This window comes from Lemur catta, chromosome 1 (assembly GCF_020740605.2).
Source record: "Lemur catta isolate mLemCat1 chromosome 1, mLemCat1.pri, whole genome shotgun sequence".
NCBI classification, from domain to species: domain Eukaryota; kingdom Metazoa; phylum Chordata; class Mammalia; order Primates; family Lemuridae; genus Lemur; species Lemur catta.
Window position 1 is genome coordinate 222,488,354 of NC_059128.1, and position 15,112 is coordinate 222,503,465.

The window sequence follows — 15,112 nt, forward strand, 5'->3', positions numbered from 1 at the left end:
GCGCACTCTTAGCTACAGACATTCTTTCTCGAGAAAGCAAGATGGCACCAGTTGACCTTGGGTTATAAACATCCTTCATTCTCCAGCTTGCTCTGAGAACTGGGAACAGAGGGGGCAGTCCCAGATGGGCAGCTGAGCCCAGGGGCAGGGTGTGTTGGGCTGTTGGGGTGATGCCTTGAGGACTGTTGGGACCCAAAGAGTCTTCAGGAAGGACACTCTGCTGAGAGCCCGCTTGGCTGAGATTACTGGCAGCAGGACCTGGGAACACTCAGCGCCTGGTTTATCTCTGTTTGTCGTCCACTGAGGAAAAATGAGAGTGTGCTTCCTTCTCAGAGGCAGAGCTGTTTATATCTGCAGGATCTTGACACACGCGTGCATGCTTTCACATGCACGGGCTGGAAGATAAATAAGTCCTCCGTGTTGGACTCACCGGCAGTGTGCAGACACTAACCAGACCCCGTCCGTTTCCCCTCAGAACAGATGTGTTGCCCTTGCAAGGAGGCTGGTGGCAGGGGGGCGGGTGTCATCGGGGCCTGTGAAGGAGCTGGTGGGTGGCGAGAGGCCCCACTCCTCTGGGCTGCAGGTGAAGTCTGGGGTAGATGCGAGAAGAGGAGCTTCACCAGGAGACACATGAGAGTGTCTGTCATATGGACGCTTCTCAGCTCCTCAGTCTGAGCTCATCATCTGCCCCGTAATTGGCACCCTTCTTGATTTTCCATCTCTGACAAGGTCCCCAGGGGCATTCAGGTCCCATGGGTTTAGGGTGGGCCAGTGCTTCTCTCTTAGGTTCATCTCTCCTTTCCAGCCCCAGCCCCATCTTCCTAATGCTGCAGTGCCCCTGGTCTGCAGACCCAGCCTCCTGGCACATGCTACTGCTGCTGTCTTTTGGCATCTCCATCCCTCTTTGTAACTGCAGACAAATAATTCTTCCTTTTTGGGTGCAGGCAGTGTTGTCTAGTAGTTAAGACCATGCGTTTCAGAGTCAGCTAGCTAGCCCTGGTTCACGTGCCAGCTCCCCTCTTCCTAGTAGTGTGGACTGGAGCAAGTTGCTTCACCTCTCTAGCCTTGTCTGTAATATGAGAATTCCAATTGCACCCAGCTCATAGCGTTGTCTCGAGGATTAGGTGAGGTTACATCTGTACACTGTAAGCATTCAACAGACAGTAGCTGTTATTAAATGTCATGAAACCTCCCTCTCCCCCACACACCAACCTGCAGTGGCTCCTTATTGCTTATAGGACCAACCCCAGCTTCCCCTCGTGGCAGACAGTGGTTCACCATCTGAGCCACTTGAATGATGCAGCTTTATCGCCTGTCACTCTCAGATCCTGCTGTGGTGGCCTCTTCCCTGCCCCACCCCTTGCCATGATTTTCAAGGACTGTTGCTCTCATCTGAAAGTGTCCTCTCCCCATCCAAATCCCATTCTACTTCCAGCCCAAGCTTCACTCCTCTCCCCAATGCCCGTCTGGACCCCTGTGTCCTGCAGAGGCATTTGCAGTCTGGACCCGGACATCTCCCTCTTCGTGTTTTCTACCTTAACTGTGAGTGCTCTGAAGGCAGGGGCCATGTCTTGAGAGCCTCTAGTGTGTGCCACAGTGCCATCCACAAACTGAGGACTCCCTTAATGTGGAAAGTTGGGAATTGACCGTACGTGATCTGTAGAAACGTCTCCATCAAATATGGCAAAGCCCCAACTGGATAGGAACCAAACGGTCAGGAGATGTATCCTAAGGTTACCAAGTGACCCTACGGTAGAAGTGGGAGTGGAACCCAGCCCAGGGCCTGCACTCCTTCAGGCCTGATCCTGTGCTACCCGAGGGGCTCCTGGCCTCTTGGCCAAATTCCACAGCTCCACAAGTGTCAGTGATGAAAGCCGGGACCAGCCTTGTGAGTGCCGGCAGAGGCTTTGTTTTGACAAGGGCAATTTAGTTTAAGTGACTTGTGCTAGCACTTGGGGTGCTCACAGCAGGGACCTGGCTCACTCCTGTGTCGAGGACCTCTGCCCCGACTCCCCTGCACCCTTCAAGCTGGAGGGTCATTTCTGTGAGACCCTGCAGGGGTGTCGTGGAAATTTGTCCCTCCCCCAGCCTTCATCCTCCCAGCCCTGTCCTGGCTCTTGGGGCGTAGGCTCCAAGAAGAGTTTTCCATCCCTCTAGTTGTCAAACCAGTTAGCTAAGCAGGAAAGCCAGTGGCATGGACAATAGCCATTGGCAGGGGATTTCTAAATGCCCTGGACGGTTTGGAGCATGCTGGGGGATTTGTAGCAGACTTCCTCTCTCAGTTATTTTTGAAGAGACAAATATTTGGCTCATGTGGAGGTGAGATCAGTCCGTATTCCTTGTGTGCGAAGCAGCTGCTTGGAAATGGCCGCGGTTGGGCCCATTCTCCTACTCAGCGAACATTTACTGAATACCTGCTGCCTGCTGGGTGCCGTGGAGGTGCTGGAGGCTCCGCGAGATGTGGTCCCGGCCTGTCTGGCTCTGGAGGAAGAGTTTGCTGTGGATAATTCCCAGAGTTGATGAGGACCTTAACCAGACAGGAAAGAGCTGGTAGCCGAGTGTGACACTGCCCAGCATCCCCAGCATCTCTGCCCTTCGCTCTGCTTGTCAGGATTCAGGCTGTCTGGGTTTAAAGGTGGCTTTGCAGGCTCTGCTTTCTGCCAAAGCTGTGGCCCTCTTTAAGAAAACCCCATTGACACCCACTCAAACTTGCCACAGCTGACTTATTAGGCGAGTGGTCATTTGCTTAGGGTAGGGCGACAGAAGAGACGCACCCCAGGGTTCCTTCCCACGCAGCTCCCTCGGTACAGACTGACTCCCAGCTACTTTCAGGAATGGCTCTGTTGCTGGCCCATGTGGGCTCACCTGTCCTCACTGCTGGTGTGGGGCACAGGCACACGTGGTTCGGGGGTGGGCAGGTGGGTGTGCTGTGTTCCCCTTGCGGTTCTCACACTGTCATCCCAGGCACATGCACGTGGCTGGGGAATAAAGGGCATCTGGTGTCGTGGGCTTGGATTCCACTCCAGGCCGCCTTTATGAGGACTCAGGGCTCCTTCCAGCCATCTCGGAGCTCTGGGAGGGGAGGAGAAAGGACACTCCCCTCGCTCCTCACCTGGGCACTCTTAGGGTGGGGGTGCCACGCAGGGGCTGGTATTCTGCCCTGTGGGGCACTGTGAGGTTTCCCTGGACTCTCCAGTGTTCCTGGGACATGCCACCTTCTGCCTGTGTGCTGGGGGCCAAGCAGTGTGTGCTGCTTCTGAGTCCTGGGGGAGAGGTGAGGGGTCCCTGGGGCTGTGGTTGGGTGGGTGTCTGTCCTTTGCCAGCTGGGTCATGAGCAGCTGGCACTAAGAGCAGTTGGTGTTTGGGGCCCTCTAGCAGGGAACATAGGATAAACTGGGGCGAGAGAAGAGGCACTGGGCCAGGGTGGAAGCTCACCTTTCAGGGGACAGAGGCTCCGGGCAAGCCCAGCGGCGTGTCTGCAAGTGCAGAGGAACCCTGGCCAGACGCAGGAAGGGTTAAGAAGCAAAGGTTCTACTTAGCTGGTGGCAGAGGGTGGGGCTGGAATTGTCAGGGCCAACCTTTGGCTGGGGAGACCTGAGTTTTAAGCTTACCTTCCGTCTTCTCCTCTTCCTCTAATAATTAAGTTTTTGAAGAAAGGGATTAGATTGTAGAAGTGAAGAAGGAAAAAGGAGCCCCGAGGAAGGTGGTGATTGTTGGGCAGGGGTCCCAAGTCCTCCTTCTGTTCTTGTCACAGACCTCAGGGACCTCGGCAGCCCCACCTTCTTAGACACCCTCACCTCCCGGACCCCTGCCCCAAATCTGGCTGAGAAGCAGCCCAAGGCCCAGCTCTCCCTGAGGTGAGGCCCTCAGCACCCTTTGCTTTCCTGCCCTTCGCTGTGTTAAGTGCGAGGGACTGTCAGACAGGAAACTGAGGTCCCAACTCCTGTGCGGGCCAGGCCTGGCCTGCCCTTGCTAAGAACCTGCCAAGAAGGCAGTGGTCTTTGCTTTCACTCCCGAGGCAGAGGCCTGCTGATTACCTCTCGGTTCCCTGCCTTCAGGTAGCAGGCATGCGGACCCTCCACTGGAGGCCTGTCTCCCTCAGCAAGAGCCTGCAGAGGCCACTGGACAGAGGAGAGGAGCCCTGTCTCCATCCAGCAGGGGTGGCCCCTGTCTCTGGAGGTCTCTGGTACTCACAAGGAGAGCTGGGGGCTGCTGCCCACAAGGGGTGTGAGGCTGGCAGCCTTGCCCCCAGCTCCCGCCCAGTCCTCCAGGCCTGGCTGAGAGACACCAGGCTGCTGTGTGCAATGCCCAGACACTCCAGACCAGAACCGGCTTGGGTCCGGCCATGTGTCACTTTCCCTGGGAGACAGCGCTCTGGTAAAGCAACCAGCCCTATGCCTGGTGCTTCCAGACACTTGACAAATTGCTGATGTTCTTATCTCCTCCACTCTCCTGGGGGACTGGGCTGGATTGACTGGGGCTCCCGTTTTCTAGCTTTCACTACATCTAAACCTAGATAGGCAGTGGAAGAATAACTGCCTTCCTGACATTTTATATTATTGCCCTGTTTAGTCCATTGCCTTAATCTTTATGCAGTCCTTGAGAAATAGATTGTGTCATCCTCATATTATGGGAGAAGATTCTGAGGCTTACCAAGGTTAAGTTACTCAGTCACCGCCACTCATGGGGTAAAGGACCTGAACTTGGATCTTTGATGCCAGACCCCATGTTCTCTCCCCACACCAGGCTTCCCCTCTTTGAGGTAACGCAGAGCCTGCTCCTGCTTTCCCCTGGGCCTCCCTTCTCCAGCGTGTGCAGTCCGGCCACCATGCTTCCTTCCGTCTTGAAAATCCAGCCCCCTGTCTGCTTTGTGTCTGGTCTGCTCTCTGGGCTCAGTCCCAGCTCTTGTCAGGAGCACTGCCCAGAAGCCTGCAGCGGTTTTTGGAGTGTTCTTCGTGCTTTCACACCTCCAGCCCCATCCTGCCTTCCATTCCCTGCTCTGTGTTATGGCTTCTCTTTCTGCACTGGAGAATGTGGTGGGAGAAGAGGAGAGTGGAGGGACAGGATCGGGGCTGCCATCCGGATGCGCAGATCTGGAAACCTGTGCTGTTGGCAGGTGTGTTAGTTAGGGTCAAGGGTAAGCTGCTGTAACAAAAAGAGACATCAGGACACAGTGGCTTCATGAAGATGGGAGTTTATTTCTCCCTCATGTCACAGTCCTGACGTGACTGGATACGGGTTGGTGGGATGGCTCAGTTCCATGGCTTACTCAGCCACCCCAAGGACATCATCGTCATCTGGGTGCTTGAAGCTGGGTTTGGGGCCGATCTATGTTCTAGCACAGAAGAAAGTGAAGAAGGGTCCTGGTCCAGGCCTAGCATGGTTTGTCTGATAATGGAATGGGAGGCGATATGGAAGTTGTACATAGCACTTCATACCCATGTGACCACAGTCACATCACCATGCCTAGCTGCAAGGGAGCCTGGGAAATGCTGTCTATGGCTGGGCAGCCATGTGCTCAGTGACTGTGTATCGATTTGGAGGAAGGGGAAGTGAATTCACTTGGACAATTTACAGTCTCTGCCACAGCCTTTTAAAAAACTGTTGGTATTTTTTAAAATAAAAAGGTTACTCTCAATTATCTATTCTAAAGGGGTGGTGGTGAGAGGTGGTGGTGTGATAATCTATAGTCCATCAGATGGACCTCAAGCTGAGAATGTTTCTGAGCAGTAGGGGGTGCACAGGGAGGGTCAGTCTGCAGGTGAACATTGCCATTCTTCCTACTGGCTGCTGGTTTTTTTTTTTTTTTTTTTTTAAATTTCTTTTGTAGAGATGGAGTCTTGCTATATTGCACAGGCTGGTCTTGAACTCTTGGCCTCAAGTGATCTTCCTACATTAGCCTCCCGAAGTGCTGGGATTACAGGTGTGCACCACCATGCCCAGCTTCATTGGCTGCTTTTTATAGAAGTCCATCAGTGATGCTTGAGTTTAACGGCTCACCCCTTGGCGCCCAGGTCATGTCTACATTGGCCCTGGGGGAAAAGACTAACCACTCTACCTCCTCATGCCCCAAGAGGAGGATGAGGGGGGGTCAGTGCTGCCCATGGCCTTGGTGCCAGTCCTGGCCACCCTTCCTACTCCTTGTTAGCAGCACATCCAGGAGAGAATGGAGACCAGGGAAGACTGTCTTGGTTTCCCTCTGGGAGGCTGAACCACATCACGGGGAAGACCCCTGGAGTCTCCAGGATGTCAGTGTCCTTGGGAAGCAGCCAAGAGCTGTGTGGTCTCGTTCTCCTGTTTTACATGTGAAGAAACCTCAGGGGACCCAGAGAGCTGAGGGACTCACCAGGCTGGCCCAGCTCATGAGGAGGAGGGTGGCACTGCAGTAATCCGGGCCTTTTGCTGTTCACCAGGCCTTTCCACAAGGCGCATTTCCACATTATCTCACTTCCACAGGCTCTGCCTCTGGGGATTTCCCAGTGATACGCCCAAGGTCCCCATCTAGTAAGGGGCTCTCCAATGCTACAACCCAGGTCTCCCAGTTCCCAGACCAACAGAGCTACACCCCAGGCACAGGGACACACAGCCTTGTCTCATGCCTCATCTCCAAGCCCTTGGTGGCCATGTCAGTCAGCACTCTGCTCATTTGTTAGTTCTGTGCTCATCTTTCATTTAATTCAGATGTGGGCCTGAACGTTCCCATGGATGAGGATTGTCTCAGTCCAGTTACCATTGCTATAACTGAATACTACAGACTGGGTAAGTTATAAAGAATAGAGATTTATTTAGTTCATGGTTCTAGGAGCTGGGAAGTCCAAATGCATGGCGCCAGCATCTGGTGAGGACCTTCCTGCTGTGTGGTGACATGGCAGGAGGCATCATGTGGCGAGACAGAGCAAGCCCACACGTGTTGACTCAGGTCTCCCTTCCTCTTTCTATAACCATTCTCATCATGGGGGCCCCACTCTGATGACCTTACCTAATCCGAATTCCCTCCCAAAGGCCCCTCATCCAATCAGCATATGAATTTGAGGATTGAGTTTCTAACACCTGACATTTAGGGGGACACATTAAAACTATAGCAGGAGCCTGAAACCCCCCTCGCACCTTATGTTTGATGCTCAGTGTCAGAGGCAACAGCATCTGGGCGTCTGGGGCTGTCTTCTATTGGGAACCTGAATATTCAAGGCCTGGAAGGTGCCCTGCAGTCTTCAATTTCCTTTTCATCCATTTATTCATTTAACAAATATTTATTGGCACCCACTAAATGCCAGCCTCTGTCCTAGATGCTGGGGACACTGCAGTGAGCACGGGAGGCCCGGCTCTCATAGAGGTCGCATTGCCAGCTCCAGTCTGCACCATGTTGCACTGGTGTCTTATTAGCAGGTGTCATTAGCTTAATTTTAGAGATGTGGTCGTTGAGATTCCCTTAAGTTATGTGACTGGCCCCGGGTCACAGGGCCCCTGACTCGCAGCATAGCATTCTGTATCTCCCTGTTTCCCTCCCAGACCACCTGTGAGGCCCCGAATCCCTGCTGAGGTGCTTGATGGAGCTGGGCAGCCTGGCCTTGTCCCCAGCAGCCCCAGTGTGCCCTCCGTGCTGGGCAATGAGGCAGTAGGTCACCACGGGGCAGTCTGCAGTGCTGGGTGGTGCCCAGGCCTGTCCCACAGACAGACGCAGCCCCATCCAGGTTCTGCACTCAGTTTGAGGTTAGATAAGCACTTGGTGGCAGTTTCACTTTCTCTTTAGTGCTTTTTTTTTCCTTCCAAATTTGGTGGGAGGGAGGAGGGGAGGGTGGGGGAGGGTTTGGGGTGGGGAAGCACTGGAGACACTGCTCTTCACCTGTGTAGGGCGGAAGCCAGAACTCTGTGTTCAGGTGACTCCAGCCTTTTGTCAGCCCCCTCCCTCCACCTACACAGCCCGCACCACCCTCAGCTGTCACCACTGCTCGGGGAACAATGAAGGCTTGTCTGACTTTCCTGGATGGGAGGAGGAAGCGGAGGATGGGGGAGCTTGGGGGAGGGGGGATAATTGTTCTCCAAGATGAGATTTTTGGAAGAGAGAAACTTTATTGCGCTTGGATTATAAATAAACTTCTAGCCCACAAAACTTCTTGCCAGGCCACAAAGCAAACTCTTCCTTACCTCAGAGGTCAGAGAACTGCAGGAGAAGCAGTTTGTGGGTGGGCAGAACACCACCCAGCTTCTCCAGAAAGCCTTCGCAAGGTACTCCCGCCGCACCAGCCTCTCCTTCACCCCGTCCCCTCTGTCCCAACTCATGCCTTGGTTGTGTGGGGACGTATCTGCGTTGCTTTGGACATGTGGTTCCCATGCTGTGCGGGGCGGGTGTGGTGGGGGCCGTTGCCTGGCATGATTCTGACGGACTGTGGCTTCCTCCAGGATTCCCCACTCTCCAGCATGGGGCAGATGGGAACTTCTGCAAGACTTCCAAGTGTGACAGGCAATTCACGAGAATGGGGGACAGAATATTTGAAATCAGAGATTTCTCAGAAAATCCTGGCTGTAAGTAGCATCTCCATTCAGAGGGCAATGCAAATTGTCCTGCCTGAGCAGCCAGAGACCCAGGCTGCGACCACTCCATGGACTGTCCCAAGTGGCAAAGACCTTGGCCATCTCCCACTGCCTCTCTGTTTTAAGGATGAGGAAGCTGAGGTTCACAGAGGAAAGGTGACTTACCCAGAGCCACAACGTTCATTGCAAATCCAGGAGAACGGGGTCCCTAGGTTCCCAGGCCTTTCTCTACCCTGTGCTGCTTCTAGACATTCGTTCATTTTCTTCTTCCTATGGTTTTAAACTCATATACTCTCCTGAAGCCCCCAAGTTACCTGGGGTGCTAGAGAAGTAGGCTTTTAGTTTGATACCCCTATTTAGACAGTCCTAGAACCTCAGTCATCACACCTGAGCCCCCATCCGAGTCCTCCTCGTTCCTTGGGCTGCAGCCCCCTGTCCCATTTCCCTGTTCTGCTGCCACTTTTCATACCCCTAAAAGCCACAGGGAGTGGCAGTGTGGGTTTGCCTTCTGAAGTCTGCCCTGAGCCTGGCAAATGAGTCTGAGCCTTTGGGAAATGACCCCCTCAGGGACAGAGAAGGGGTGGCAGGTCTCTCTGTGGGCCTCAGGTGGGCCACCAATTGTCCACCAGTTTGATATTCTGCAAGTCAACCATGAAGCCTTGTTCACCGTGCTTCAGGCCCCCGGTTTTGCCTTTCCTTTGTTGGCTAGCAGTACTGTCTGACAGAAATCTAATGACAGCCACGTATATCATTTTAACTTTTCCAGTGGATTAAATGTAAAAACAAAAGAACCCACAGATGAAACTAATTTCAGTAATATAGTTTAGCTCACTCAATAGTCCCAGAATGTCATTGCAACATGTGATCAATATTAAAAATTATTTCAAACTTCAGTGTGTGTTTTGCACGTACAGCACATCTCACTGCAGACCATATGCATTTCAAGTGCTTGTGGCCATGAGTGGCTGGTGGCTCCCGTGGCGGGCAGCACAGTTCCGCAGGGCAGTAGGGTTCTGTCCTCATTTGCCTCTTTGGCCCCTCTCCTCCCTCTGCCTCTGATAAACCGAGTTCCCTCCCTGCCCCATGCTGTATCCATTCAAGCTGTGACCCCCTCTTTCTCCCTTGACTGCCAAGCGTAAGAGAGGCATCTTCACTCACTGTCCCCTCACTGTGCCATGACTTAACCACTTGCAGTCTGACTCCTCTACCAGTCTTTTCAGAGGTCACCTGTGGGGCCCCCGGACCTTTGTTTCACCTGTCTCTTTTCAGCCTCTTCCACAGACTCTTCCATTGACTTTGATGCGCTCCGTCAGCTTTCACGACACTGTCTTTCTTACTCGTTCCACTCACCCATAGCCAGCTCCTCCCTGCACTTCCCTACATGGACTGTGAACCAAGCTCTTCCCTTCCCACAGGGACATCGCTCAGATTTAGATACCCTGCGCAGACGCCTTGCTTGGGGACCACTCCCTTTCCGGTCTCAGGGCTCCAGCCGCTCGCTGCTGGCCCCTGGTCCTTCTCTTCTGTGCCATGTCTGTGGATCTCTTTTCAGTCTCTCTTCCTTGTCACTGCCTCCTTCCCAGCTGTCAAATTAATCCTCCTGAAGTACAGGTCTGATCACATTTCCCTGTCCAAAGCTGGCAGCATTAGAAGTTGTAATAACAGGGGAACATGCTTAGGTTATAACAGTAAGTGAAAAAAGCAGGATAGCAAATTATGTAAACAGTAAGATCACAGCTTCATGAAAGCAAAGACAAAAAGCCTCGTGTAGATTTTTAAAAAGACAAAAAAAAAAGAAAGGAAAGAGAAGGAATAAACAAAAATGTTAATACTGGTTTTCTTTGGGTGGTAATTGATTTTTTTTTCTTTTCTGTGATTTTGAAATTTTCTATAATGAATGTATAATTTATAATTTGAAAAATTAATATAGTTATTATTTTTGTAAATGCAGCCATCAGGAGTTTTTAATGCTTCCTAGGTCATGTGCTGACTCTGTCCCCTGACACAAGAAAAAACCCTTGGTGATGTAGCCCATCGCCCCTATCTTTGGCCAGTCCGCCCTTGCTGTGCACAACCACCTGGCCGTCCCAGAGCAGCCCTGGACTCCCCTCCCTCCACCCCCTCATTCATGCGGTGTCCATCACCTGGGGGCCCCTCACTGCAGTGGGGCTGCCTGGGTCCTGCCCGTCTTCACACACTTCTCCGGGAAGTTTTCCGGGTCCCCACCACCCAGACATAATTCTTTTTTCTTGTTTGAATCTCTTTTTCCATTTGACTTATTCTGCCTGGTTTTGTAGGCATTTGAATTCTCATCTTATCTCTTCTGTTAGAAGAGATGTTTGTTCAGCTTGCCGTGCTCAGAGTGAAAGCATGTACTTTTTTCCTTCTTTGTGTAAGATTATCATTTTGTCTTTTAAGAATAATACATATGATAGGAAAGTTGGAACGTATTCAGTGGTCTAAAGAAAAATGTAAAAAAGTACTTATAATCCCACCACCTAGTTCATCACTGTTAATATTTTTTAAATGTGTAACATTTGAAAAATTGGGATTGTGCTGTATATGCAATTATGTATTTTTCCCCCACTTAACATTGTATTTTGAAATTTTTCCCATGATGTTAAATTTTTTCATATAAAATATTTTAAAGTCTTTGAGATATTCCAAGGTATTGAGCACCACAGTTTGTGTAACTCTTCTCCAATTATTCAACATTTAGCTGTTTCTCACTTTTAAATGTTATAATCACCCTTGGATATAGTGCCCTGTCCGAGCTACACAGAGATTTCTGTAGCATAGATTCCTGGGAGGGGACTGACTTACTGGGTCAAAGAGTATGAATATTTTGAAGGGTCTTCATATATATTGCCAAACTGCTTTCCGGAAAGGTTATTATCAATTTGCATCCCCACTGACGATGTAGGAAAGTGCTTGTTCTATGGCATTCTTGCTGATATTATTACGGTGAAAAAAAGCCTCACTATTTTAATAGGCAAATATTGTTTTTATCTGTATTTCCTTGCTTACTAGTGAGGGTTCACATTTTTTCATGTCACATGCTTGTAAGTCATTTGTATTTTTACTTTAAATAGCCTGTTCACCCATATTACCCATTTTTGGTTAAATTGTATGTATTATTAATTTATAAAACACTTTATATATTAAGGATATTGTCTCTTCTGCCATATTTTTTGCAAACTGAGTGTTTGTGAAACTGACTTGATTATAGAGGTCAGAAGCTGTGAAGCCTGAGGAGTTTAGGTCCAAGCCCGTGCCTGACTCCTCCGCCAGGCTTGGAGTCCTGGAGAGCTGAGGCCACATGGCCAGCGCCTCAGTTTCCCTGACACCCAGCACAGTGCTGAGCACTGGGAACTCAGCCAGAGTTTGTTGACTGAATAAGAGGATGTCCTGTTCATGTAAGTACTATTATGTGAAAGCCATTATTTCTCTCTCGGTGCCACACACAAGGTCTGGCGTCTTCCTAGGTAATTAAAGATAACCAAAAAAAGTACAGTGTGGTCACTTCTCTCTAAAGGCACAGCTGTGCAAGTTACAGAATAAATCATCTCACTTGTAATTGTCACTATCTGCATTACAAATTTACAGGAATCAAATCCACAATGAGATATCACTTCACTCCCACTAGGATGACTGTCATAAAAAAACAACAAAAAGAAGTGTTGGGGAGCATGTGTATAAATTGGAATCCTCATACACTACTGGTGGGAATAGAAACGGTGCAGCTGCTTTGCAAAACAAGTGAGGAGCTCCTCAAAATATTAAACTTAGAGCTACCAAGTGAACCACTCGTAGGTCTATATCTAAGAGAATTAAAAACACATCCATGTAAAAACTTGCATGTGAATGTTCATCACAGCAACATTTTTCATAATAGCTATTAAGTGGACAACCCCAAGTGTATAACTGATGGTAGATAAACAATATGTGGTAGATCGATTCAATGGAATATTATTTAGCCATAAAAAGGATGAAATACTGACACAGGTTGAGCATCCTTAATCTGAAAATTTGAAATCTAAAATTGCTTGGTGAGGTGGCTTACGCCTATAATACCAGAACTTTGGGTGGCCAAGGCAGGAGAATTGCTTGCGACCAGCCTGGGCAACATAGCAAGATCCCATCTCTAAAAAAAATTTTAAAAATATTAGCCAGGCATGGTGTCACATGCCTGTAGTCCTAGCTACTCAGGATGCTGAGGTAGAAGGATTGCTTGAGCCCAGGAGTTCAAGGCTGCAGTGAGCTATGATTGTGCCACTGCACCCCAGTCTGGGCAACAGAGTGAGACCCTGTCTCTTTAAAAAAAAAAATAATTAATTAAAAATAAATAAATAAATAAAACCTCCATTTAAAAAAAAGGTCCAAAGTCAGAAATTTTTGAGCTCCAACCTGATGCCACAAGTAGAAAATTCCACACATAAGTACTTAACACAGACTTTGTTTCATGTACAAAGTTATTAAAAATATTGTATAAAATTACCTTCAGACTATGCATATAAGGTGTATATGAAACACAAATGAATTTCATGTTAGACTTGGGTCCTCAATATATCTCATTAGGTGTATGCAAATATATTCCAAAATCTGAAAAAAGGCAAAATCTAAAACACTTCTGGTCCCAAGCATTTCAGATAAGAGATACTCAATTTGTGTATGCTACCACATGAGTGAACCTTGACAATGTCGTGCTAAGTGAAAAAAGCCAGACGCAGAAGGCTACCTATTGTCCACTTGCATTTATATGGAATATCCAGAGTAGGCAGATCCACAGGGACATAGATTAGTGGTTGAAGGGAGTAGGGGTCGAGGTGGGGAATAGGCAGTGACCAGTGGGTGTGGGGTTTCTTTGGGGGATGTTGAAAATGTTCTGGAATTAGTATGATGATTGCACAACTTTGTGAATACACTAGAAGCTACTGAATTGTACACTTCACAAGGGCGAATTGCAATTAAGGGAAGCTGTACAAAAGTGAGACCTGGCCTCAAGAGACAGGCTGTGGGCCCTTCTCCCCCACAGCGGCCAGTCCTCAGAGCCAGTGTGTGGTGGAGGCAGGGCCCCCGCAGGACATTCATCGGGTCTGGCAGTGGCTGGAAGTAGGTGCCTAATCAGCAGTACTTTATGTGACCAGGATCTACGAAGAAGGCCCGGGGCGCCCAGGACAAGGGTGAGAGAAAGTTGAGTGTCTCTTTATTAAATAGAATAAAACAAAACTGGCCCTAAATTAAGTTGGGATAAATAACAGCTTCGTAAAGTAGAGTAGGATGAGTTCTGAGCTCTGAATGAGAAGGCTGTGATCCCAGTTCTGCCACTGCCTTGCTGTGTCACCCGAGGCAGAGCTACTTCCTCGAGCCTCAGTTTCCTCGTTGGGAAAAGGGGGATGCTGCCGCCCAGCTTGCTTGTCTTATACAAATGCAGTGAGGTGAAATGAAATATTATGTGTGGAAGTGTTTCGAAGACTGTAAATCACTGTGCCTGATCATTCCTAGATCATTCGTAGAGTCTTGCCTTTCTTCATATTTTAGTCTATTTTGTTTTCCCTACAAATGTATTAAGCAGATGAAAATTGTTGATTTGTTAATATTTCAGGCTCTGATTTTAGTAACATTAGAGTTGCATTAAATAAGCATTCCACTTTTAGAAGCATACTGTAGCTTGGGGTTTTTCAAACATAGTGAATGAATAGCTGGGGTGGCAGTGCGACAGGGCAGTGGTCTGTGGTGAGGCTTACGGGGTGTTAATGCCAAGTGCAGGCGTCTGGGCTTTATCTTGCTGGTAATGGGAGCACTGCTGGGCTTTTGAGTAGGAAAGTGTCATGAGGTCAAGGTTATCATCGGAGGATCTCTGGCACAGAGGGTAGTGTGCATGGAGGCATCCTGGGCTCTTGGGGGTTTCTGGAGCTAGAGAGAGTGACAGGTCGCAGAGCAGCTAGATCTTAGCTGGGAAGGAGAGCAGGGGGATGTCGTCTGGGCAGGGCTCTAGTGGGAATGGGGAGCGCTGACAGGCAGGGTTGGCCCCATTTGTCCTGAGTCAGCGGGAGACAGCCGGCCACCTCCTTGAAAGAGGACCTTGTCACAAAAGTCCCCAAACAGAGGTAATACCGCTTTGATCATCAAAAACACACACAGCAATCATGATTCTTTGTAAAGGAAGAATTTTAAAGGTGTCACTATGATTTAAAAAAAGTTAAAATTATGTAATATTAGAAAAAAAATTAGGCACCTAATTGAGCATGGTGTAGTATGCAAGGAACCATGCCGATATGCCTTCCAAGTGTATATAACTTAAGATTATTCTTCCTTGATTTATTTTACCTTAATGGGATTCCACAGAGGTCCCCTGAGCTTCCTACTACCACCGTGTAGGACACGTGAAATCTGGCATAGGAGGAAGGAACTCTTGGCAGGCTTGCCAGCTTCTTTTATTTGGGACTCACTTGCTTGTAAACTGAAGAGGACTAGAACAAGGAGGGGTTGTGCCTGTCTTGAGGGCTGGGGCCAGGGGACGCCCTGCAGGCAAGGGCTTCCCTCCCTTCTTGCTACCCAGAGTAGGGTCCCTGAGGTG

The 15,112-nt window shown here is 49.5% G+C and overlaps 1 protein-coding gene across 3 annotated transcripts in view; it reads left to right on the plus strand.

Moving 5' to 3' along the window:
• Positions 1 to 15,112, plus strand: part of ADCY5 (adenylate cyclase 5) — a 149,484-nt gene that overhangs the window by 64,515 nt on the left and 69,857 nt on the right. The gene's annotated exons all lie outside the window — the stretch shown is intronic.